We start from the raw sequence: 25,236 nt of genomic DNA on the forward strand, positions 1-25,236 counted from the left end.
GCGGGCAGGGAGCAGCGACCACTCTCCTGGCTTTCCCCACACCCCGCTCCAGGTGCACGGTGCTCTTGTGCCAGGGCAGCAGGAAAGGCCCCTCTGCATCCTTTTCTGTACGGCTGCGAGGCCCGAACTCCGCGGGGGCTGAGGTAGGTCGGAGCAGTCGCACCGACTCCTGGATCCTCCTGGGCAGCCCCCAGCGCCGCTGCATGAGTCTCTTGCGGAGGCTGAGCTCCAGCTCTCGTCTGCTGCCCTCGCCGAGGAAGGACAGCTCGGCCTGGAGAACGGCCACGTCCCCGTTGGCCGGCGGAGGGGCCTTGGGCTGGCCGGGGCGGGGGGGAGCCGCCATCAGGCCCCACATGGATTTCTGGACGACGAGAGGCAGCCCCCACTCGTGCTGCAGCCTCTTCGTCCTGACGTGCAGCTCCAGCTCCTCCCGGGCTCCCGGTGGGAGGAAGGGCAGCTCCTGCTCCGTGAACTCGGTCCCAGCTGCGCGGGAGCTGGAGGGCAGCGGGGCGGGCGAGGGGCCTGCATGGAACGGCTTGGCCAGGGACTGTCGGTAGAGCGTGGGCAGCCCCCACCTGAAGGTCAGGTGCTTGTGGAGAAGGTTGAGCTCCAGGTGATCCGACGTCGCCTGCTCCAGGAAGAACAGCTCCCGGGGCCGCTGCTCCAGGGATCTCTGGCCCGGCTGAATCAGCCGCGGCAAGGGGAGCTTTCCCGCCTGGCGGGCGGCTTCCTGCGAGTGTTGGGCCCTGCGAGGGATCAGGCCCAGGCGGATCTCTATGTTTTTCCTGGTCACATGTCTCTCCAGCAGCTGGTGGCACGTGTCCGGGCTGAGCTGCTGGCTCCATGCGGTTCCCAGGGGCCCGGCTAAGGAGACAGCCACCGCTGCGGGGCCCACGGGTGCCCCCCTGGAGGGTGATTCCCTTGGAGCCCTTCTTGCTGACAGCCCCCTGAGAGGCCGGCTGGCCCTTCTGCCTCGCGTGTCTGGATGTGTCCCCGGAGCTGCGGTCGTGGGGGGCATGAAGCCCCGCAGGGACTCCCGCACCCTCCTGGGGAGCCCCCACCTCCTCTCGGCCGCCCTCTGCCGGATGTGGGCTTCCAGCTCCCTCTTGGTGGCCAGAGGGATGGGAGGGGCCCCGCTGCTGACACGGAGCTCCATGGCTGCCGGCCGGACTCTCCCCTTGGCCCTGGGGCGCGTGGGCGGGGGTGGCATGAAACACCGCAGCGATCGCCGCACCAGGCCCGGCAGGCCCCATTCGTGCTGCAGCCGCTTCCTGAGCACATGCCTCTCCAGCAGCTCCCGGCCCTCGGGGGCCACGAAGGGAGTCTCCAGGGGGCAGAACTCGATGGCCGTGCCGTGGGGCAGCAGGGTCGATCCAGTTCTCAGCTCCCAAGCGAGTAGGGGCGGCTCGTGCTGGAGAGAAGAGGAGCTCCGAGCTAGCCCCCAGCTGTGCAGGAACGGCTCCTGCTGGCTCCGTGCGATGTTCTGCTCCGGCTTCCAGCTGACGCGGGATGGTGTGTAGTGGCCGGACAAGGAGGTGGGAGGGGGAGGTGACCCTGTCCCGGCAGGGACCCACGCGCCGGCCCTGTTGGTGTACGCCAGCCGCTCAGCTTTCCGGGCTGCCTCGTTGCACACGGCGCAGTCTGCGTCGTCACACAGCAGCTGGCGGATGGAGCGGCGCCTGGCGGCTCGGCGAGCACGGCTGGGGGGTTCCCGGCACAGCTGGTCACGCGGCTGCGTCACCCGCTGCTTCTTTGCACCTAAAACAGAACAGCAGAGAGGGCTTCTGAGGAGAGACGGGAACGTGGAGCTGCTGCGTGCCCCGGGCCAGGAGCCACGGAAGCTCCCTGAACGTAGCGGGGGCCAAGGGCTCCCGACCCGTGAACCCACCCACTCGTACTGCCCCAACCCCGAATCCCCGCTCCCACCCTGCTCCTAACCCTGAGGCCCTACCCCTGTGCCACTCCTTCTCCAGGCGCCCCTGCCCTCCTGTGACCCATTCCCCACAAGGCCCTGCCCCACACCGCCACTTCACCCCAAGCCCCACTCCTCCGCCACTGCTTCCCTCCAAGACCCTGCCCCGCGCTTGCCCTTTCTTCTCTGCACCCCCTGCCTCCTCTTGCTCGCCCTTACAGCCAGTCAAAAGTCAGAGGGCTTGGCCCCCCGGTGCCCTGGCCCCAGGCCGCTCTGCGCTGCTGCTCCAGAACCTGGTATGCTGAGCTTGTGAGCGCACGGGGCCGATGAAACACTCCGCCGGCACCACGCCAGGCCCCTCTCAAACACTGCCAGGGCTGTGAACCCGGCCAGGGCACTGTCCCAGTACCAGAAACCCAGACAGCGCATCGTCCTAGTGCAAATAACCCAGCCGGTGCCCCATCCTGCAGAAACGGATCTCGCCAGTGTGCGGGGTCCCAGGTAAACTCTCTGGCAAATGCCGGGGCTGGCAGCACCTAGAGCCTTGGTCTTGCCAGCCCTGGTACGATGCGCACCCCTATCCAAGACAGAGTAGATGGCGTGAAATAAAGAGACAAGATCTCCTGGGCAGGGGGCTTTGCCTCCTGCTGGCAAAGCTGCCCTGTTCCGGAGGCTCCTGGGACGGGCAGGGAGCCCGGAAGGACATGGGGACAACCAGCCACGGGGGACAGACAATCGGGGTTTGCCTCCAGACGACGGGTCATTAGCACCATGTCAGTTTATCCCAGCTCCAGTCAGCACCTTGCTCCCGCTCTCATCCGCAGGGGCAGGCCAAGCCTGGGGGGCCTCGTGTGGGACCCCAGGGACAGTGTACAGGGCTTGGGAGAGACCCTGGGATTCTGAGCCCGGGAGCCGGCAGGGAGCGCGAGGCAGAGCCTTACCTTCTCCCTCGTCCTCTGTCCCCCTCTGCCGGAGCCTGCTGACCAGGAGAGCCTGCGGGAGCCAAGGAAGTGGCAGAGTTACGTGGTACCCAGACTGAGGCCATGCATAGACTCATAGACTTTAAGGTCAGAAGGGACCATTATGATCATCTGGTCTGACCTTCCGCATGATGCAGGCCACAAAGCCATCCCTACCCTTTCCCTTTACTCTGCTGTTGAAGTCCCCAAATCCTGTGGTTTAGAGACTTCAATTAGCAGAGAATCCTCCAGCTAGCGATCCCTGCCCCATGCTGCGGAGGAAGGTGAAAAACCTCCAGGGCCTCTGCCAATCTACCCTGGAGGAAAATTCCTTCCCGACCCCAAATATGGCGATCAGTAATACCCCGAGCACATAGGCAAGATTCTCCAGCCTGACCCTCATCAGCCATTATACTATTTACCAGCGATGGCACGCTGTGCCTCCCGCCCAGCCCAGGCCGGTGCCAAGGGTGCCCGCGCTTCCCTCCACCTCCTGCAGCTGAAGAACTCCAGGCTCCTTCGGCCACGCCCCGGGCTCCCCACCCGAGTGTAATTGGAACAATCCTAGATCCCCTCCCCCCCTGACATCGGGGCATCGCCACACTGTGGGCCCTGGGTCTACCCTTGCCGGGGGTGATTTCTGCCCCTGGTGTTTTGAGTCGAATGGGGACCAGGACCTTGGGCTTCCCAATGTGCTCTGGCTTCCTCTTCTCTCCCCGTCTCCCCTGGTTCCCACCTGCGAGCGCAGTTCCCCAGCTGATCTGGGATGGAGGCAGGACTCTGCCTGCCCGAGGCAGGATCCCCGACTGACCACACCCAACGGCTGTCGAAAGATCTGTCCCGACTTCCCCCTTTCCCCCAGGGACCCAGGAAAGCTTGTGGCTTTGGGAGGGAGCTGGGAGGGTTTGTTGGTCAGCTTCCCCGAGCGTAGGGAAATAACTGGCCAGAGGCGGCTCAGTGCCGGGGTGCCAGGGAACCACGAGGGAGAGCCCTGGCATTTCTAGCACTAGCTGGTGGTCAAGGCAGTAAGGAAAAACCCATGAATGGAGCCACGAGCTCGGTCTCTGGCCCTGTCTCTCTCTGCGGATGCGCCATGCCAGCCCAATAGGGCCTGGTCAGAACAGGAGGACTCGGGCGCTCCCACCCACCCTCCCTTCCTTCCATGGGGCTGTGTCCGGGCAAGCTCTGCTGAGAGCACAGAACTGCTGCTGGGGGGCTGTGGGGGGGCGGTCCTCCTACCATCCTGCTTCTCCAGGAGAAGCTGTGCTGGGTCGCCATGGCCATCCAGATGACCAGGACCAGAAGGACGCAGGTGTACAACACCCAGGAGCTGTCCCAGCAGGCACAGAACCAGCTCTGCGTGATCCCCATCCCCGTGCCAAACATGCTGGGGAGGACGGTCTGGACGCGCACTGGGGTGGAGATGCTGCACTCCTGGCTGTTGCTGCCACTGGATCTCTCCTGAGGGGCTTTGTTCCAATGAGCATCATAAAGGGCCAGGACCAGGTGGGTCCTGACATCACAAAGGGACTGCAGGCATCAGAGGTGGGCAAGATGCTCAGCTCCCTGCAGCCCCTCCCCCGCCCCCCATGTAGATACTTAGAGACTGTGACTGAGTCATCCCGTAACTTTCTCTTGGTTAAGCGAAAGAGATTGAGCTCCGGGAGTCTCTCACTAGTCTGTGTGGTGGGAAGAACATCTCAACAGCCCAACTCTGTGGCATTTAGTTTCAAAAAGGGGAACTATGCAAAAATGAGGGGGTTAGTTAAACAGAAATTAAAAGGGACAGTGACTAAAGTGAAATCCCTGCAAGCTGCAGGGCGCTTTTTAAAGACACCATAATAGAGGCCCAACTTCAATGTATCCCCCAAATTAAGAAACACAGTAAAAGAACTAAAAAAGAGCCCCTGCGGCTTAACAACCATGTAAAAGAAACAGTGAGAGATAAAAAGACTTCCTTTAAAAAGTGGAAGTCAAATCCTAGTGAGGTAAATAGAAAGGAGCATAAACACTGCCAAATTCAGTGTAAAAATGTAATAAGAAAAGCCAAAAAGGTGTTTGAAGAACAGCTAACCAAAAACTCAAAGGGTAATAACAAAATGTTTTTTAAGTACATCAGAAGCAGGAAGCCTGCTAAACAACCAGTGGGATGGAGGCAGGACTCTGCCTGACCGAGGCAGGATCCCCAACTGACCACACCCAATGGCTGTCCAAAGATCTGTCCCGGCTTCCCCCTTTCCCCCAGGGACCCAGGAAAGCTTGTGGCTTTGGGAGGGAGCTGGGAGGGTTTGTTGGTCAGCTTCCCCGAGCGTAGGAAGCAGGAAGCCTGCTAAACAACCAGTGGGGCCCCTCGATGATCGAGATACAAAAGGAGGGCTTAAAGATGATAAAGTTATTGCGGAGAAACTAAATGGATTCTTTGCTTCAGTCTTCACGGCTGAGGATGTTAGGGAGATTCCCAAACCCGAGCCGGCTTTTGTAGGTGACAAATCTGAGGAACTGTCACAGATTGAAGTGTCACTAGAGGAGGTTTTGGAATTAATTGATAAACGTAACATTAACACGTCACCGGGACCAGATGGCATTCACCCAAGAGTTCTGAAAGAACTCAAATGTGAAATTGTGGAACTATTTGTAGTAAGTGAAGGCCTAATGAAGGCCCCGTATGAGGCCTGAACCAAACTAAAGTAATGGTCAAGACTTTGCTAATATGAAGCAAAGTTAAGCTGTGAGCAAGAGGCAGGCCCTGCTCACAGAAGTTGGCAAGGAAAGGGCTGATGTTGCATAAATATATATTCATTTAGCATAGTTACAGCATAAACATGGTACCAAGATACACTATAACCGGAACATTCCACAGATAACAGGGAACAGATTGACTCATCCCAATGACAGGGGCAAAAGGGTAAAATGATGGATAGAGTTGTTTTGATCGAACCAACAGGTGCGAGGTGGCACCTTACTACGTAGAGGGGTTGCACCTCAATACGTCAGGAGTGATGTGTAACTTGTTTGTACCTGTGTATAAAAATGTATCCCTGGGGTGGTGTCTTTGTCCGGCCACGGGGGCAGTGGAAAATCCCGCCACTGAGCCGGGTCCTTGCCAAGAGGCATCTATTAGTAGTATGCCCGGTAGACTAAGTAATCTACGGGGAACTGCAATTGTGTCCGAGGTCGCAATAAACCTGGCCGAGGTGCCTTTGTACCTTACTAGACTCTGTGGTCATTGGGGGTTCTCGTCGGGTCTGCTGTGTCAGCGATCTGCGCAGAGCTGGGGCAGCACACAGATGAAACACACGCACGCAGCCGAGTGATATCAACAGGAGAAAGCAGAAGCACCACACTGGTAGCCTCTGACAACACTATTAACTAGGGTTTGTAACCTGTCCTTTAAATCGGCTTCTGTACCCAACGACTGGAAGATAGCTAATGTAACGCCAATATTAAAAAAGGGCTCTACAGGTGATCCGGCAATTACAGACCAATAAGTCTAATGTAGGTGTGACGAAGTGGGGGATTTTCTTGTTTATTTTCTTGTTTTCGGTGGGGTTTCAATGGTTTGCATGCGGAGGGGGTGGGACTCAGTTTCCCTGGGTGTTACTGGTTTAACGAGGTGAGGGGAGAGGGAGTTTGTTGTTACAGAGGACCGGAGAGGCAATGTGGGACCCCAGCCAATGGCCTGGAGGATGGATACCCCAGAGACCGGACCCGGAGACCCAGCTCAGGAATCGCAGCCGGTTCTGGCCAGTGGGAGGACAATGGCCTGCAGAGTGAGGAGCCAGTGACCTAACCAGCCGGTTCCAGCCAGAGGACAGAAGCAAGGAGAGGAGGCCCCGGTTTATGACCTTGTTTACCTGGAGAGAAGACAATGGACAGAGGCCGGGCTTGGGGCCGGGGATCTCAGATGCCCAGCTGGGAAGCAAGGGGGCTCTGGGCTGGAGAGGGGGAGCAGGCAAAGCCCACCTGGATGCAGAGAGACTGGGATGTGCTGGGCTGAGGGAGGCCAGGCCTGAGGCCCTGAGAGTTTCCTGTGCTGTGTTTAACTCTCAATAAATCCTCCTGTTTTATGCTAGCTGAGAGTCACTCCGGTCTAGAGAACAGGGTTGCATCAACCCCTTTGGGGGTGGAGGCCCTGGGAGTCCAGAGCGAGTGGACTCCCTGAGGGGGCCCACAGCAGAGACAGACGTGCTAAGGCTCAGAGAGGTGCGGCTCCAGGAGGCGGAGGGGCCTGACCCCGAGAGAGAGTAGACCCCCAAGAAGGGCTGTCGCACTGAAAGGGGCACCCTCCACGGACCGCACGGGGCCAAGAGTGGGCACGATCTGTGAGTCCGTGACATCCTGCTTCTCGGGCAAATTAGTCGAAACAATAGTAAAGAATAAAATTGTCAGACACATAGAAGAACATAAATTGTTGGGCAAAAGTCAACATGGTTTCTGTACAGGGAAATCATGTCTTACTAATTTATTAGAGTTCTTTGAAGAGGTCAACAAACATGTGGACAAGGGGGATCCAGTGGACATAGTGTACTTAGATTTCCAGAAAGCCTTTGACAAGGTCCCTCACCAAAGGCTCTTACGTAAATTAAGTTGTCATGGGATGAAAGGGAAGGTCCTTTCATGGATTGAGAACTGGTTAAAAGACAGGGAACAAAGGGTAGGAATTAATGGTAAATTCTCAGAATGGAGAGGGGTAACTAGTGGTGTTCTCCAAGGCTCAGTCCTAGGACCAATCCTATTCAACTTATTCATAAATGATCTGGAGAAAGGGGTAAAAAGTGAGGTGGCAAAGTTTGCAGATGATACTAAACTGCTCAAGATAGTTAAGACCAAAGCAGACTGTGAAGAACTTTAAAAAGATCTCACAAAACTAAGTGATTGGGCAACAAAATGGCAAATAAAATTTAATGTGGATAAATGTAAAGTAATGCACATTGTAAAAAATAACCCCAACTATACATACAATATGATGGGGGCTAATTTAGCTACAACAAATCAGGAAAAAGATCTTGGAGTTATCGTGGATAGTTCTCTGAAGTTGTCCGTACAGTGTGCAGAGACGGTCAAAAAAGCAAACAGGATGTTAGGAATCATTAAAAAGGGGATAGAGCATAAGACAGAGAATATATTATTGCCCTTATATAAATCAATGGTATGCCCACATCTGGAATGCTGCGTACAGATGTGGTCTCCTCATCTCAAAAAAGATATACTGGCACTAGAAAAGGTTCAGAGAAGGGCAACTAAAATGATTAGGGGTTTGGAAAGGGTCCCATATGAGGAGAGATTAAAGAGGCTAGGACTTTTCAGCTTGGAAAAGAGGAGACTAAGGGGGGATATGATAGAGACATATAAAATTATGAGTGATGTGGAGAAAGTAGATAAGGAAAAATTATTTAATTCTTCCCATAATACAAGAACTAGGGGTCTCTAAATGAAATTAATAGGCAGCAGGTTTAAAACAAATAAAAGGAAGTTCTTCTTCACACAGCGCACAGTCAACTTGTGGAACTCCTTACCTGAGGAGGTTGTGAAGGCTAGGACTGTAACAGCATTTAAAAGAGAACTGGATAAATTCATGGAGGTTAAGTCCATTAATGGCAATTAGCCAGGATGGGTAAGGAATGGTGTCCCTAGCCTCTGTCTGTCAGAGATCACTTGATCATTACCTGTCAGGTTCACTCCCTCTGGGGCACCTGGCACTGGCCACTGTCGGTAGACAGGATACTGGGCTGGATGGACCTTTGGTCTGACCCAGTACGGCCGTTCTTACGTTCTTATGTTCTAGGCGGCAGGGTTTCTAACCTTTGAATCATTCTTGAGGCTTTTTTCTGACTTTTCTTTAATTGATAACATCCTTCTGGAATGGCGTTCACCAGCATAAGCCCTTGGAGAATGGCATTAAATTGGAGTAACACCACAGTGAATCAGGCAGGTGCTGTGAGGCTCCGGATGGGACTGGTCCCCAGATCGGGTGTCTGTTTGTCAACATCCCCTGGCCACTGTCAGAAGACAGGATACTGGGCTAGATGGTCCTTTGGTCTGACCCAGTATGGCCGTTCTTATGTTCTTATGTGTCACCATCTTCCACCCTGGCACTGTTCAATTCAGAGACAGGGAGAGGAGAATGATCAGAAGAAAATCTGATTAAGCAGTTCTCTGCTCAGTATGACTAAGGAGACCTCCATTTACTGTACACATTCACACAGCATTGCTCATGCTTGCATTTCATCAGGAGATTCGCTATATTTAATGCAAAGCCTCAACTGCTGGAGTCACGTGATTATATGAGACTCTCAGCTTCCATGACAACAAGAAGTAAGTTTCTGGCATTCATGGTTATTCAGGAAAGAAAAAATATGACCCAAGTGCATCCTAAAGACTGAAAACCCAGAAGGTGAATAAACAGAATCCAAATTTATTATTATTATTATTAAAAATCATGGTTTTGGAACCAATCTCTCGATTTTTGGGGGTCCTGACTCAAGATTTTTGCACTTTGGAGGTTCATAATACTGAAATTAAAACTGTTCTGTTTGCAACACATTTGTGACCTCTTGATAACCCTCTTATTTTTCATGTAGATTTAAATAAATAAAAATAAACTGAGTTGTGGAGTTTTATTTTTGATAAATCTGGGAATTAAAGCAGCAGCCATTTCTGTATTATTATTAGAGCTGGTCCAAATTTTCAAAAGAAATATTTTTGCTGATTTTCTTTTTTCAAAACAAATACATTTGTACAACAAATTATTGATATTGTCAAAATTCTTCATTTCCCCCCCTAAAAATATGGTTGTATTTGATTTTATTTTCAAAAATTGTATCCAAAAATGTGTTGACATCTTTTCTTTCATGAACAATCATTTTGATTGTGTTTTTATAACAATCTTTTGGGAGAAAACACAAATGGACCCGTTAAAAAATGTTTGTTGGGGAGTGATTTTTTTTCAATCTCCCTCCCAAACAACACTTCCTAATCTAATTTCTTTACACCAGTCATGATTTTATAGACCTCAATCATATCTCCCCTTAGCCATCTCTTTTCCAAGCTGAAATGTCCCAGTCTTATAGATTCATAGATTCATAGATTCTAGGACTGGAAGGGACCTTGAGAGGTCATCGAGTCCAGTCCCCTGCCCGCATGGCAGGACCAAATACTGTCTAGTCTTATTAATCTCTCCTCATATGGAAGCTGTTTCGTACCCCTACTCATTTTTGTTGCCCTTTTCTGAACCTTTTCCAAGTCCAAGATATCTTTTTTGAGATGGGGCGATCACATCTGCACGCAGTATTCAAGGTGTGGGTGTCCCATGGGTTTCTAGAGAGGCAACATGATATTTTCTGGCCTATTATCTATCACTTTCTTAATGATGCCCAGCGCTCTGTTTGCTTTGTTGACTGCCGCTGCACATTGAGTGGATGTTTTCAGAGAACTATCCACAATGACTCCAGGATCTCTTTGCACTCTTTGATCACATGCACTGCAGTAGCCCCTTCCTTCCGAGGACAACATTGTGGTGGACTCTGCTTCCCTGTGACCCTGTGTGTGCTGTGCTGTATAAAGATGGTCTGATGGTTAGGGGGCTAGGCTGGGAATTGGGGGATCTAGGTTCTGTCCCCAACTTGGAAGCTTGGCAGCTGGGGTGGGGTAGGCTGGGGTGATATCCGAGAAAACCACATTTGGGCCTTAGGTTTATGCTCTGGAGTGGGGAAGGGAAGATGCCAGGAACCTGGCTGTGTCCTAACAAACTTCCCTCAGTACAGCCAATCCGCTGGGACAGCCCTGCAGAATTCCCTGGATCTCTGTGGGGCACGAGGCAGCTGATCCAGGGAGCCACGCCCCACTAGAAGGGGTTTGCTGATTGGACTCTTCTCTGATGAATAATTCCCAGAATCCTCCGACGGATCTGCTCGGTTTTCAAGCTGTCGATGATGGGGTTCAGGACGCAATGGGGGAGGGGGGCACCAGCAGGTAGGCATCGGCCAGGAGCATGTGCGTGAAGGGGGACAGGTGCCTCCCAAACCTGTGTATTATGAACAACCCAATGAGTGGGATGTAGATGGTGCAGCAGGTGTGAGAGATGCAGGTGCTGAATGCCTTGACGTGCTCTTCCCAGGAGGCAGTGCTCAGGACGGCCTTCAGGATCATGACATATGATGGGTGGATAGACAAGGAATCCAATCCCTTGGTCAGTACCGTGGCAGTCAGACCGTACAAGTTGACCTGTTGACCTGTTTTGTCCCCATGGGCCAACGTCCGCACATCCGAGTGCAGGCAGAAGGGAAGCCTTTTAATGAGGAAGACAACTGGCAGCATCACACAGACTGCCCGCAATAGAATCGCCGCCCCTGCCTTTTGCTCCTGGCATTTGTCAAGACGGAGGCATATCTCGGAGGGTTGCATATGGCCACAAAGCAGTCAAACGCCATGGCGACCCAGGACCCCAGACTCCGTGGTGGAGAAGGCTGGATGAAGTACATCTGGGTAACGCAGGCATTGAATTGGATGGAGCTGGATTCCAACCAGAAGATGCTCAGCATGGTGGGCAAGGTGAAGACAGATAAGCCCAAGTCTGCCAATGCCAGCGTTGAAAGGAAATAGAACATTGGGATGAGGAGACTGTGGTCCAGCCATATGACAGAGAGCATGATGTAGTTCACTGAGCCCAGAGGGAAAGCCATCCAATAATAGACATGCTGCAGCCCTGGAATTCCTGTGAGGGTTAAGGCCAAGTGGCTGAAGCCAGTCTGACTGATCGCTGATGTCTCATGCATTCAGTGTCCTCTGTAGGTCCAAATAACAACTGTAATAACAGCAGCATTATCCATTTGTAGGTCATCTACCAAAATACTACATTAAAAGAACATTATTCAGGTTACAAAGTCAAGCACTTAAAAGTTAGGGCATGACAGAATTAAGACTGCCTGCCAGCCCTCTTTGTGTGTATCCCTCATGAGACAGTTTGTTATTAAAGGCCACGTAGAATTTAGCCACTGGACCTCTGCCTCATTCAGTGCATAGCATGGACCGTGCTCAGTTCATGAGCAGCTATTCAAACTCTGATTGCTGTTCCTTGATCCGGGTGTGGCCTCTGGCTTTATTCAAACCCTGTACTGAAGACAGAGGAATTAATTTGTTTTCCAATTATTATGTCCATTGTAGAGATTGGGGAAATGAGGCACAGGGAGATCAAGGTAAAAAGTGTCCCCTACTTCAAGCATGGCCAAGCTGAGACGCCAGGACTGGAATCTTCAGAGTACTTAGCGTTAGGCAGCGCTTCGTATGTTCAAAACACAGTCCCCAGTGGCACCAGTGAGTGTTCAGTGCCTCTGCACCCAGGATATGAGGATCACACAATTAGTGACACGTTCGGTTTAAGTGACTTGCCCAGTATCACACAGTCAGTCTGTGGCAGAGGCAGGGATCCGATCCAATTCTCCAGGGCAGCACTCAATAGTCTTAACCCTGAGACCATCCTCTTTCCAGGGCAGGAGAGCTCAGATTAACATGAGCTAGCACAAATTGTACTTCATTGGGGGTTTCCATACGTCCACAGAGCCACATTCTCAGCTCCCTTTGTTCAGTTTGTGAGTCAAGTGTGATTTGCCTGGGTGGTTAGAAAGTCAAAACCGAGTAAGAACGTCAAGATGTGGCTGGAGCAGACAGTGGCAAATGCCTTTTGGCTATGAACTTTGAGGAGCCTCACTGCATGGCATGAAAGGTTATGAGGTGTAGGGAAGAGCTTGCTTTGCCCTCACCCACAACTATTTCACATTTGGGGACAATATATACCTTCCAGTCAGTGGCACTGCTATGGGTACCCGCATGGCCCCACAGTATGCCAACATTTTTATGGTTGACTTAGAACAATGCTTCCTTAGCTCTTGTCCCCTAACGCCCCTACTCTACTTGCGCTACATTGATGACATCTTCATCATCTGGACCCATGGAAAAGAAGCCCTTGAGGAATTCCACCATGATTTCAATAATTTCCATCCCACCATCAACCTCAGCCTAGATCAATCCACACAAGTGGTCCATTTCCTGGACACTACTGTGCTAATAAGCGATGGTCACATAAATACCACCCTATACCGGAAACCTACTGACCGCTACACTTACCTACATGCCTCCAGCTTCCATCACGATCCATTGTCTACAGTCAAGCTCTGAGATATAACCGCATTTGCTCCAATCCCTCAGACATAGACAAGCACCTACAAGATCTCTATCAAGCATTCTTAAAACTACAATACCCACCTGCTGAAGTGAAAAAACAGATTGACAGAGCCAGACGAGTACCCAGAAGTCACCTCCTACAAGACAGGCCCAACAAGAAAATAACAGAATACCACTACCTGTCACCTTCAGCCCCCAACTAAAACCTCTCCAGCGCATCATCAGAGATGTACAACCTATCCTGAAAGATGATCCTTTACTCTCACAGATCTTAGGAGACAGACCTGTCCTCACTTACAGACAACCCCCCAACCTAAAGCAAATACTCACTAGCAACCACACATCACTGAACAAAAACATTGACCCAGGAACCTATCCTTGTAACAAAGCCCGATGCCAACTCTGTCCACATATCTATTCAAGTGACATCATCATAGGACCTAATCACATCAGCCATACCATCAGGGGCTCGTTCACCTGCACATCTACCAATGTGATATATGCCATCATGTGCCAGCAATGCCCCTCTGCCATGTACATTGGCCAAACCAGACAGTCTCTACGCAAAAGAATTAATGGACACAAATCTGACATCAGGAATCATAATACTCAAAAACCAGTGGGAGAACACTTTAACCTGTCTGGCCATTCAATCTCAGAGCTGCGGGTGGCTATCTTACAACAGAATTGATATGCAAACTAGATATAATCAACTCAGGATTGAATAAGGACTGGGAATGGCTGAGCCATTACAAACATTGAATCTATCTCCCCTCGTAAGTATTCTCACACTTCTTATCAAACGGTCTGTACTGGGCTAGCTTGATTATCACTTCAGAAGTTTTTTTCTCTTACTTAATTGGCCTCTCAGAGTTGGTAAGACAACTCCCACCTGTTCATGCTCTCTGTATGTGTGTATATATATCTCCTCAATATATGTTCCACTCTGCATGCATCCGAAGAAGTGGGCTGTAGCCCACGAAAGCTTATGCTCTAATACATTTGTTAGTCTCTAAGGTGCCACAAGTACTCCTGTTCTTTTTGCGGATACAGACTAACACGGCTGCTACTCTGAAATAGTAACAGAGAGTCCTGTGGCACCTTTAAGACTAACAGACGTATTGGAGCATAAGCTTTCCTGGCTGAATGCCCACTTGGTCGGATGGGCATTCACCCACGAAAGCTTATGCTCCAATACATCTGTTACTCTTAAAGGTGCCACTGGACTCTCTGTTGCTTTTTACAGATCCAGACTAACACGGCTACCCCTCTGATACTTGTTTCAATAGTATGTCTGTCCAAAGCTTGCAAATCGCTCAGTAACAAAGCAGAACAGTTTAAAGCGCTGTCGCCACGATGGGATTAATCAAAGTGACAAACGCTGCCCAGAGCCCTTCTAGCACCATGAGCGACAATTCCCATGGGATCATTTGAACACAGGCTTCCCCGAACAAGCCAACGTGGATTTTCAGTGACACTAAGAAAAAGCTCTGACTGCAATTGACGTGACTGGAGTCAGAGAGAGGAGAACTTTGGTAACCGACAAGAGAGACTGTTCGTAACTTTCAAACAGGAGGAAACAGAACCATTGTGAAATCAGTATCATTAGTGATTGTGTATATGTGCCATACATATCATTGGATATAGGAACAATGAGCTTATTGATCAGACCCCGGGGAGCTTTTTCAGCCCAAACCTATATATATATAGGAACAAAATGAATATTTGGTGAAATTGACTTTCTGTCTCAGCACTTTTCTGACAGGTCATCTCACTTCTGCAGCAGACACGTCTCACTTTGAACCAGTCCCTTTAATACATTACCCGTACAGTAGGTGGGACGTGGGACTTCCTATCTATTTCGTTGCACTGTACATGGCAAAGCCAGCACTTACCCCAAATCACAGCAGAGGAGACGAGCCAGATGCCTCATGAAAGAAGAGGCACAAAAGAAGACCCCAGACACAAGCAATCTGCCTGAATCTCATCCTGGCCAGAAGGAATGCATGGAGAGCCTTGATTATAGCACAGCCATATCAAACCCAATGGGTTCATTTCACCAGCGGGGATCTCAGCTTGAGGTCACAGTTTCTCAGTGGAAACCTGTCCAAGGCTGGGAACACGAGGGCTGGGTAGTGGATTGCACCCTGGTGGGGAACAAATATTTGATAAGGGGCTCTTCACTCAAGCAGACAAAGTGGAATTAATTCAGGAAAGGTTTATGGATACAGGAGGTCAGACACCAAATGATCACAATGATACCTTCTGGCCTTAGAGTCTATGAATCTATGAAAATCTCTCTATAGACTGGAGAGATGTAGATGGGTCCCAAATATGGTGATTCGGGGGCAATTCAGACTTGGGTCTCTTAGAAATGGGAAAAATAGGAAAAATTCTGGATTTGGTTCTGGAAAGAGGTAGCGTTAGAGGAGGAATCCAAGGCCGATTCAAAGGTGTGTCTCAGGATGGTGTCCCCACCAGGGCAGGAGCAGTCATCACACCCAATGCAAGAGGAAGATGCTTCGTTTGGGGGAAGGGGGAGCTGTATAGCGTTGGGGATTCATGGATTAAAGATCCATCCTTAGGGAACACTGAACCACTGCTCTCTAACTCTTGATGTCTGGAGGCTCCTCACTGACATAGGAAGAAGTTTGATGCTGACATTAACCTCAGTGGCTTCTCGAGAGCTTAAATTGTGATGTCCTGGTCAGCCATTGCCAAGGCAAGATATTGCACAGGCACTAGGGGGCTGTTTCCTGGTAGGGGACAGGGTCCCCCACGTCCAAGGTGTTGCCTGGGAGATAGTGCATTTCCTTTGCCTCCCCCTGGAAATTTAATCCTTTCTTCTAGGGAAGTCCTAGACTATTTTTTTGGTGGGATAAGGGACATTGCACCATCTGCAGGTGAAATTCTGTCCTTGGTCAAATGCATTTGCATTCGTAGTTTTTAAGGCCAGAGGGACCAGTGGACTAGCCTGACCTCCTGCATAATGTGACGAAGTGGGGTTTTCCCCTTTGTTATGTTGCATGTGAGTCTTACTGTCTTGTATGAATACTGCATGTACCTCAGTTTCCCTATGTACTGCACCAATGCCTAGGTGGTGGGAATATGACTGCCCCCACCCCACCCCTTCTCCCCATATTAATGGGTAGATAGTAGACAGAGATATTTGGAGAAAGGTGACTGTGGGGAGACACAAACACTTTCTGCAGGCACACTGGGCTATTGCTAAGGGATCAGAGATCAGTAATTCTCATCAGTAACTATCATCATACTGTGCAGCACCTTTCATTGAAGGATCTTCAAAACACCTAGCAAAGGAAAGTGGCTATGAACATATACCCATTATACTGAGAGGTAAACTGAGGCAAAGGGAGATGTGACTTGGTGAAGGTCACACAGAGAATGACAGACAGAACCTAGGAGTCCTGACTTCTCTGCTGTAACCACGGTCTCTCCATTAGTAACAAGAAGGAAATGGATTCATGGTGTAGCAGGGATTGTTCATTAGGTGGGTGTGACGGACTTGCCCAGGATGCAACCTGGAACGGGGGTACCGCTGAGCCCTCTGGCATACCAACCTGGGCTCCCTCTCACACTGTGAGGCTGTGACAAGCAGCAATCCTCTCTGGGTTCTGCACTTCCACAGCCAGACACAGCCAGGGATGCACCCAGCTGCAGTTACATGAATGCTTTCACTAGGCACTCATGAGCCAACAATAGAGAGGCTCTAGCCAATTCCCCCCCACCCCAGCTCTCCAGCCTAGGACCCCAGAGCTGTACCATCTTACCCTGGTCAGAAGCCCGGCGAGGGTAAGTTTATTCCCCAATCTGCCCCCACCCCCTCAGTGTGGAGAGGACAATGCACCAGCCCCTGGCCCTGAGCAGCTTTCCCTTTTGCATTTCAAACAGAACGAGGTTTCCAGTCCAATGCCTGGTGGACAAGTGTCCGCGTCACAAAACCGACATGGATGGAACTAAGAGCTCTCTCCTCTGTGAGGTTGTGTCGTCAGGTCAGAGAGCAGGGTCGCACGTGAGAGCCACTGAGAACTCTTAATTAATTGGCCTCTCAGAGGTGGTAAGACAACTCCCACCTGTTTATGCTCTCTGTATGTGTGTATATATATCTCCTCAATATATGTTCCATTGTATATGCATCCGAAGAAGTGGGCTGTAGTCCACGAAAGCTTATGCTCTAATAAATTTGTTAGTCTCTAAGGTGCCACAAGTCCTCCTGTTCTTCTTTTTACTGAGAACTCAAGCTGCTTGTCAGCTTGAGTTCTCAGTAAAAACCCGGAAACTTTCTCCACCACTGAATTCACTAAGACCTCTAGTCCTGTAATGATTTTTGTGTTGGTTGGTTGGTTTTTAATTTCTGGGGCTGGGCACAGCCCCAGCATGCAGTACTGCAGGCCAGACCCTCAGCTGACCCCGGCTTTGGTGCTGACGCGGTATCAAAACCTCTGCAGAATAGAAGAGAATTCATAGAGTTCAAAGTCAGAAAGGACCCCTGTGATCATCTGCTCTGACCTCCGGCATGACACACGCCAGAGAACTTCCCCCATGCCATGCCCGCTGCGGGTCTTGTAGCCCTGGATCTCACACTACAGTGCTCTTGCTAGCTAAGTCATTTCTCATGGGACGATTAGGCAAGAAAGAATAGGACTATTGGTCTGGACACAGCAGTGTCAAATGCCTTACGTCTAATCTTGGCAGGATTAGATTATCAGTCAACGTTGATTTCACCACTCACACAAACCAACAAGAAATATTCCCATTGATGGTTCTAGACATTTACCGCTAGGCAAAGTAAGACAAATGCTACTTGAGAACATATTAGAGTTTCAGTTAAGGATATTGACTGGGTATATTTTGACCTGTGATGGTGACAATTTGATGTTTAACAGCTATAAAGCTTTCATTTTTGGAACCTCAATGTCTGCCATTAAATAATTGTCTGATCCCCGCCATTGTCTGGCACCCTCCCCGCCCCCCCATAATTTCCTGCAAGTGTGAACATTTAAATAGATAAAAATGGGAAAAAATGCTCTAAAATAAACATCAATATTATCCATCAAAATTATATTAAAAAAATCAAATTCTCTCCCGCTTTCTGGGAAAAAAATCAGTGTCTTTAGCTGAAAAGTATAAGCAGAAGCAGTTGTGTGGGTGTTTGAATGACTGCTGATCCAGCCGGAGAAGATCTGATGTAGGGTGGGATTTCTTGGGCGCACAGAGAAAATCCACATCGCCCTGGGGTGTGGAATATTTTCCCTGCTAACGTGTCACTTCCATCGCCTTTCCTTCCCGGCAGAGCTGGGGGAGTGGTAGATAATCGTTAGCCAAATATGATATTGGAAAACAATAGTGGATAAGTTATTCAACGGCTACATTTGCAAATTATTCAGCGAGCTCGGTAAGCCGGGTGGATAATAGAGAGAAAAAATGATGGAGGTAATGATCTAAAAAGATCAGAAGACGTGCTGAAGGCATGAACTGAGGAGTGTCGTCTGGCCAGCGCGTCTGTGGGTTTGTCCGCATTAGAAATGGAGCTGTATTTAACAGCCATTGTCCAGGTAGCTGCTGGTCGGAACAGAGCCAGCCCCTGCATAGAGACAATCTCCCTCTGGAAGAGGCCAATCATGTTGTCCACACAGGGAGTAGAATTTGGTTTACTTTGTAGTGTACTGGTTCTTAACAAGAACCCAGGGCCAGGTTTTTTTAAGGTATTTAGGTTCCTAACTCTGATTTCAATGGGAGTTAGGCACCTAAATATCTTTAAAAACCTGACCATGGTCTATATATAGCACTTGGCATCCACAGGTCTCAAAGTGCTTTACCAAGGGGGACCAGGGCCATCAGCCCCCTTTTAACAACAGAGAGACTAAGAGGTAATCAAGAATAAGCCTCCTCCAGGGCCCTAAATCCCATTGGCACAGAACTTGGGCACCTAAATCAGCTAGGTGCGTTTGAAAATGTTACGTTGGGTGTTTAGGTGACTGGGCCAAGACAACACAGTGAGTCAGTAGCAGAGCCTAGACCCAGGTCGCTTGACGTCACATGTCTGCTGATGCACAGCTTGTGTAGCGTGTGTGTATGTGTCTGTGAGAGAGAGAGACAGGCAGACAGTGCATGCAGGTACCCCTTCATGGGCTACAAGTCTGCCTGACACAACCTGCCAGGCGTTGCCGTTGTCTTTGGCAGGACGCTGTACTCTGGTCAAAGCAGGCAATTTAAAACTCAGCACAGCATTTCTTGTCAGGTTTAGGTCACAACCGTCCACTTTTTCTGGGTACTAGACCTGCATGTGGGGGCATCATTAAACGGAGGCTATGTTTTAAGGTACATTCAGGCCCCCAGGGGCGTGGGGTGGGGGCAGAGCTTTGAGGAGAAGGGGCAGTGTGGGGTGAGGGGCTCGGGGAGAAGGGGCAGGATGGAGGCACAGCCTTGGGGAGAAGGGGTGAGGTGAGGGCAGGGGCTCAGGGAGAAGGGGCGGCGTGGGGGCAGGGGATTGGGGAGAAGGAGCGGGATGGGGGCAGGGCCTTGGGGATAAGGGGTTATGTGGGAGCAGGGAATGGGGGAGATGGGGTGGCATGGGGGCAGGGGCTCAGGGAGAAGGGGCAGGGTGGGGGCAGGGCCTTGGGGAAAAGGGGCAGGACCTTGGGGAAAAGGGGCGGGATGGGGGCAAGGCCTTGGGGAGAAGGGGTGGGGTGGGGGTAGGGGTACAGGGAAAAGGGTCAGGGTGGGGCAGGGACTTGGGGCTCAAGGTGGCCTGGGGACAGGGCCACGGGTAGAAGTGGTTATGTGGGGGCACGGGCTTGGGGAGAAGTGCTGGGGTGGGGGCAGGGGATTGGGTAGAAGGGGCAGCGTGGGAGTAGGGGATTGGGGGAAAGGGGTAGGGTGGGGGCAGGGCCTCAGGGAGAAGAGGTGGCGTGGGGGCAGGGCCTCAGGGAGAAGTGTGCCAGGCTCAGATAGAATGACATGGGCCTATATCTTCAAAGGGTGTTAAGCAACTAAGATTTAGACCCTGGTCCTTGTGCCAATGGGCTGGCAATGTACTTTCCAGCATGGCGCATGGCAGGGGGCGGGGCAAACAGTGATGCATAGGAGATGGATAAAGAAGGACCAAAGTTCCAGCCAGCTGTTTATTTACTGAGGTCCCCACTTCAGCAAAGTGCCTCGACTTCAGTGGAACTCGAAGAGCTTCAGTTTCTTAGCTGTAGTGAGCCCAGTGTGTGTGTGTGTGGGGGGGAGTTGGGGGGTTGGACTGGAAAAATGCACCAGCTTCCTTGGAATATCAAGGCAGGGCAGGGAAGATACAGCCACATGGGGATCCATTCTCTAGTACTGTCCAACGGGAACCGGGGTTCCCATGGGCTCCACTTAAGGGGACCTAAGGAGAATGATTCATGGATTCCAAGTCCAGAAGGGACCATTGTGATCATCTAGTTTGACTTTCTGTGTAGCACAGGCCAGAGACCTGCCCACAATAATCCCTAGAGCAGAGCTTTTAGAAAAAAACAGCCAATTGTCAAGTGATGGAGAATCCACCAAGAGCCTGGGTAAATCTCTTAGGGGAGGATTTATTAAAGAGGATACTCTATATCCTAGGCAAGAAAAGAGGATAGACGTTGATGAAGTGCAGGTAGGGACTGAAGAGAAACAGACAAAAGAAAGCGTTTCATTCAATTACATCCCATGAAGGTGGACATCTAAATATTGACCAAGTTTCTAAGTGCTTGTGTAGTCTACGTGCTGGAAGTCTAAATACTAAGATGGGTGAACTTGAGTGGCTGATATTAAATGAGGACATTGCTATAACAGGCCTCACAGAAACGTGATGGAACGATGATAATGAACGGGACAGGGTAATACCAGGGCACAAAAGGTAGAGGAATGACCGTGTAGGTCGTGCTGGTAGGGGCGTGGCACTATGTGTGAAAGAAAGAAAGTCAAATATAGTAAAAATCTTAAATGAATCAAACTGAACCATAGAATATGCATAGAAATTCCATGCTTGGATAAGAGTATAGCAATAGGAATATATTACTGACCAGCTGACCAGGGTGGTGACAGTGACTGTGAAATGTTCAGGGACATTAGCGAGGTTACGATAACAAAAAATCCCAACAGTAATAGGGGATTTTAACTATCCCTGTATTGACTGGGTACATGTCACCTCAGGACGGGATGCAGAGAAAAAATTTCTGCTTCCTGGAGCAGCTGGTCCTGGAACCCACAAGGGGAGAGGAAATTCTTGATTTAGTCCTAAGTGGAGCACAGGGTCTGGTCCAAGAGGTAAATATATCTGCAGCACTTGGTAATAGTGACTATAATGTAATTAAATTTAACATCCTTGTAGGGAGTGAAATACCAACAAAGCTCACCATGGTAACATTTAACTTCCAAAAGGGGAACTACATAAGAATGCGGTAGTTAGTTAACGGACATTAAAAGGAAGAGTAACAAGAGTGAAGTGCCTGCAAGCTGCATGGAAATAATTTAATAACATCATAATCAAAGCTCAAACTAAATGTATCCCCTAAATTACCGCCACAAAAAAAAATCCCAGTAAGATGTCCAAAAAAACCACCATTGAAGTAAACACGAGAATAAAGAGGTGGTTAGAGGCAAAAAGAAATCTGTTAAAAATTGGAAGTCAAATCGTACTGAGGAAAATAGAAAGGAGCATTAACTCTGGCAAGTCAAGTTTAAGGGTATAATTAGGCAGGCCAAACAAGAATTTGAAGATCAACTAGAAAAAGACACAAGAACTAACAGCAATTTTTTTTCAAAGTACATCAGAAGCAGGAAGCCTGCTAAACAATGAGTGGGGCCCCTGGACGATTCAGGTACTAAAGGAGCAGACAAGGAAGATGAAGCTATTGTAGGGAGGATAAATGCATCGGTTTTCACTGCAGATGATATGAGGGAGATTCTCACACCTGATTCTTTTTAGGTGACAGATCTGAGGAACTGTCCCACATTGCGGTATCATTAGAGGAGGTTTTTGGAACAAATTGATCAATTAAAAAGTAATAATTCACCAGGACCAGATGGGACTCACCTAAGAGTTCTGAAGGAACTCAAATATCAGATTGGACAAATACTAACCATGGTATGTAACGTATCACTTAAATCAACCTCTGTACCAGATGACTGGCAGAGAGCTAATGTGATGCTGATTTTTAAAAAAGGCTCCAGAGGTGATCTTGGTACATGTAGGAAAGGGGGATCCGGTGGATATAGTGTACTTGGACTTTCAGAAAGCCTCTGTGATGGAGCAGGGAGCGGGGCAGATTTGACCTGGGAATGTTGCAGGGGAGTTACATTGGGGATGGGGGACTTCCCTTGAAGGAAGCTACCTGAGCTGTAACCTGAGCCAGGAGGGGGGTTGGGAGAAGTGACACCTTCTGGCGGGGAGACTGGACAAAGGAGAGGAGGAGCTGGGGGGGAGGGGGGAAAGAGCTGCTGGAGGAATTTTTAATTTCGGTTTGGTGCTGGGAGGTGGAAGGCAGGGAACCCCAAGGTTGGGGTCTAAGCTCCCTGTCCCCCAGAAGGACTTGACTGAGGGGTCCTGGCTGTACCTACAAGCCCTGTTTTAGACTGCGTTCCTACTGTCCAATAATCCTTTTGTTTTACTGGCTGGCTGAGAGTCACGGTGAATCCCAGGAAGAGGGGCGCAGAGCCCTGACGTCCCCCCCACTCCGTGACAGCCTCTGACAATGTTCCTCACCAAAGTCTCTTAGGTAAAGTCAATTGTCATGAATTAAGAAGAAAGGTCCTCTCATGGATCAGAAACTGGTTAAAATAGGAAACAAAGGGTTGAAATAAATGGTCATTTTTCAGAATGGAGAGGTGTAACTAGTGGTGTCCCACAGGGGTCTGTACTGGGACCAGTCCTATTCAACATATTCATAAGTGATCTGGAAAAAGGGATAAACCGTGAGGTGGGAAAATTCCCGTTCGAGGCAAAATTACTCAAGATAGTTAAGACCCAAGCAGATTACAAAGAGTTACAAAGGGATCTCACAAAACTGGGTGAGTGAGCAACAAAGTGGCAGATGAAAGTCAATGTTGACAAAGGAAAAGTAATGCACATTGAAAACGTAATTCCAGCTATTCAAACAAAATGATGGGGTGTAAATTAGCTGTTACCACTCAAGAAAGAGATCCTGGGGTCATTACCCCTAGTTCTTTGAAAACACCCACTCAATGTGCAGCAGCAGTCAAAAACCACAACCAAATCAAAACTAACACAATGTGAAGAACCATTAGGAAAGGGCTAGAAAATAAGACATAAAATATCATATTGTCTCTCTATATACCCAGGATCTGCCCAAACCTTGGATACTGCGTGCAGTTCTGGTTGCCCCATCTCAAAAAAGATATACTGGAATTGGAAAAGGTACAGAAAAGGGTGACAAAAATGATGAGGGGTATGGAACAGATTCCACATGAGGGGAGATTTAAAAGACTGGGACTGTTCAGGTTGGAAAGGAGGGATATGATAGAGGCCTGTAAAATCATGAGTGGTGTGGAAAAAGTGAATCGGGAAGTGTTGTTAACCCCTTCACAAGAACCAGGGGGTCACCCAATGAAGTTAATAGGCAGCAGCTTTTAAAACAAATAAAAGGAAGTATTTCTTCACACAGTGCGCAGCCAGCCTGTGGAACTCACTGCCAAAGGATGTTGTGAAGGCCAAAAGTATAACTGATCCAAAGAATAATCAGATAAGTTCATGGAGGACAGGTCCATCAATGGCTAGTAGCCAAGATGGTCAGGGACACAGCCCCATGCTCTGGGTGTCTTTAAACTTCTGACTGCCAGAAGCTGGGAGCAGATGATGGGATGGATCACTCGATAATTGCCCTGTTCTGTTCATTCCCCCTGAAGCATCTGCACCAACCACTGTCAGAAGACAGGACACCGGGCTACATGGACCATTGGGCTGACCCAGTCTGGCCTTTGTCATGTTTCTAAAGTGTTCCACTGATGGATGGGCTGCTGAAGACAGGCCTTTTCCAGGGGATCCCCCTGGTACAGAGCTGGCATAGCCCCGGCCTAGCAGACGTCCAGGGGGTGCTGAGTGTGGGAGGCTGATGGGATCTAGTGCTGCCACCTAGGGGTGTGGTCCTGTAGCACGAAGGACAGAGGTGCATGATTTGACCTAGAGCTGGGCTTGAAAACAGAGTTTTTTTCCCCCATGAAAATTTTTGACACAAACTAAAATGTTTCCTTTTCATCCATGTTTTGGGGTGAGTTTTCATAGAAAACGGATCATTTTTCTCTGAAAGCTCAGCTGCCATGATGCTGCCCAGCTGCAACTGCCTGGATCCCGAAGAGAGATGGAGGCTTTTCATCTGCCTCGTCCTCGTCACATAAATGAAGGTTGCACTGACCGAGTCTATGGCTGTGGTATGGAAAGGTCAGAAGCTCCTGCCCAGTCTATGGCTGGGTTATTCTGCCCATCAGCTACTCTAACCAACTTCAGCAGGTGCTGCAGTGACAAACTCTATTAGCACATCTCTGAGGAGCCTGTGCTAGCAGGGAGCTGGAGAGGGTCCTAGAGCAGTTGTGGAGGCCCAGAGATTGGGGGTGGGCTTGGCTACCAGTGGATCACTGAGATCTGCACCTAACTTCGGGGATCTCTGGTTCCTGGGTCCCTCTGTTTATTCCACAGGTAAATTTGTTGGACTGGAAGGGACCTCGAGAGGGCATCTAGTCCTGTCCCTGTACTCGTGTCAGGACTACGTATTATATCGACCATTCCTGACAGGTATTTGTCTGACCTGTCCTTAAAAATCTCCAACTATAGAGATTTCACAACATCGCTGGGCAATTTATTCCAGTGCTTAACCCCCCTGACAAGTGAGAAGTTTTTCCCCTACTGGAACGATCCAAGGGTTAAAGCTGGTGCGCACTCAGCCAAGCAGCTGAGGTTCCCTGATGGCCAAGTGGCCTCAAGGGAATGTGCAAACATGCTTCATAAAGACACTTGCCTCCCTATCTGAACACATACTGCCTGCTGCCCTGCAACCTCTCCGATGACTCCTTGCCCTCTAGGATGAAGACCTCTGGCAGCTCCCCGTCTAGCAGGAATTGGGTACGTTGGCAGGTTTCACTATCTTTACAATGCGCAGTGAAGGGGAAAGGCTGCAAGCTGTTTCCATTGGCAGATGTTCT

The 25,236-nt window shown here is 49.9% G+C and overlaps 1 pseudogene; it reads right to left on the reverse strand.

Annotated features, from left to right (window-relative positions):
* Positions 1-10,809: 10,809 nt before the first annotated feature.
* LOC135984183 (olfactory receptor 51L1-like) lies at positions 10,810-11,552 on the reverse strand (annotated as a pseudogene).
* Positions 11,553-25,236: the final 13,684 nt, after the last annotated feature.

This window comes from Chrysemys picta, chromosome 1 (genome assembly GCF_011386835.1).
Source record: "Chrysemys picta bellii isolate R12L10 chromosome 1, ASM1138683v2, whole genome shotgun sequence".
NCBI lineage: Eukaryota > Metazoa > Chordata > Testudines > Emydidae > Chrysemys > Chrysemys picta.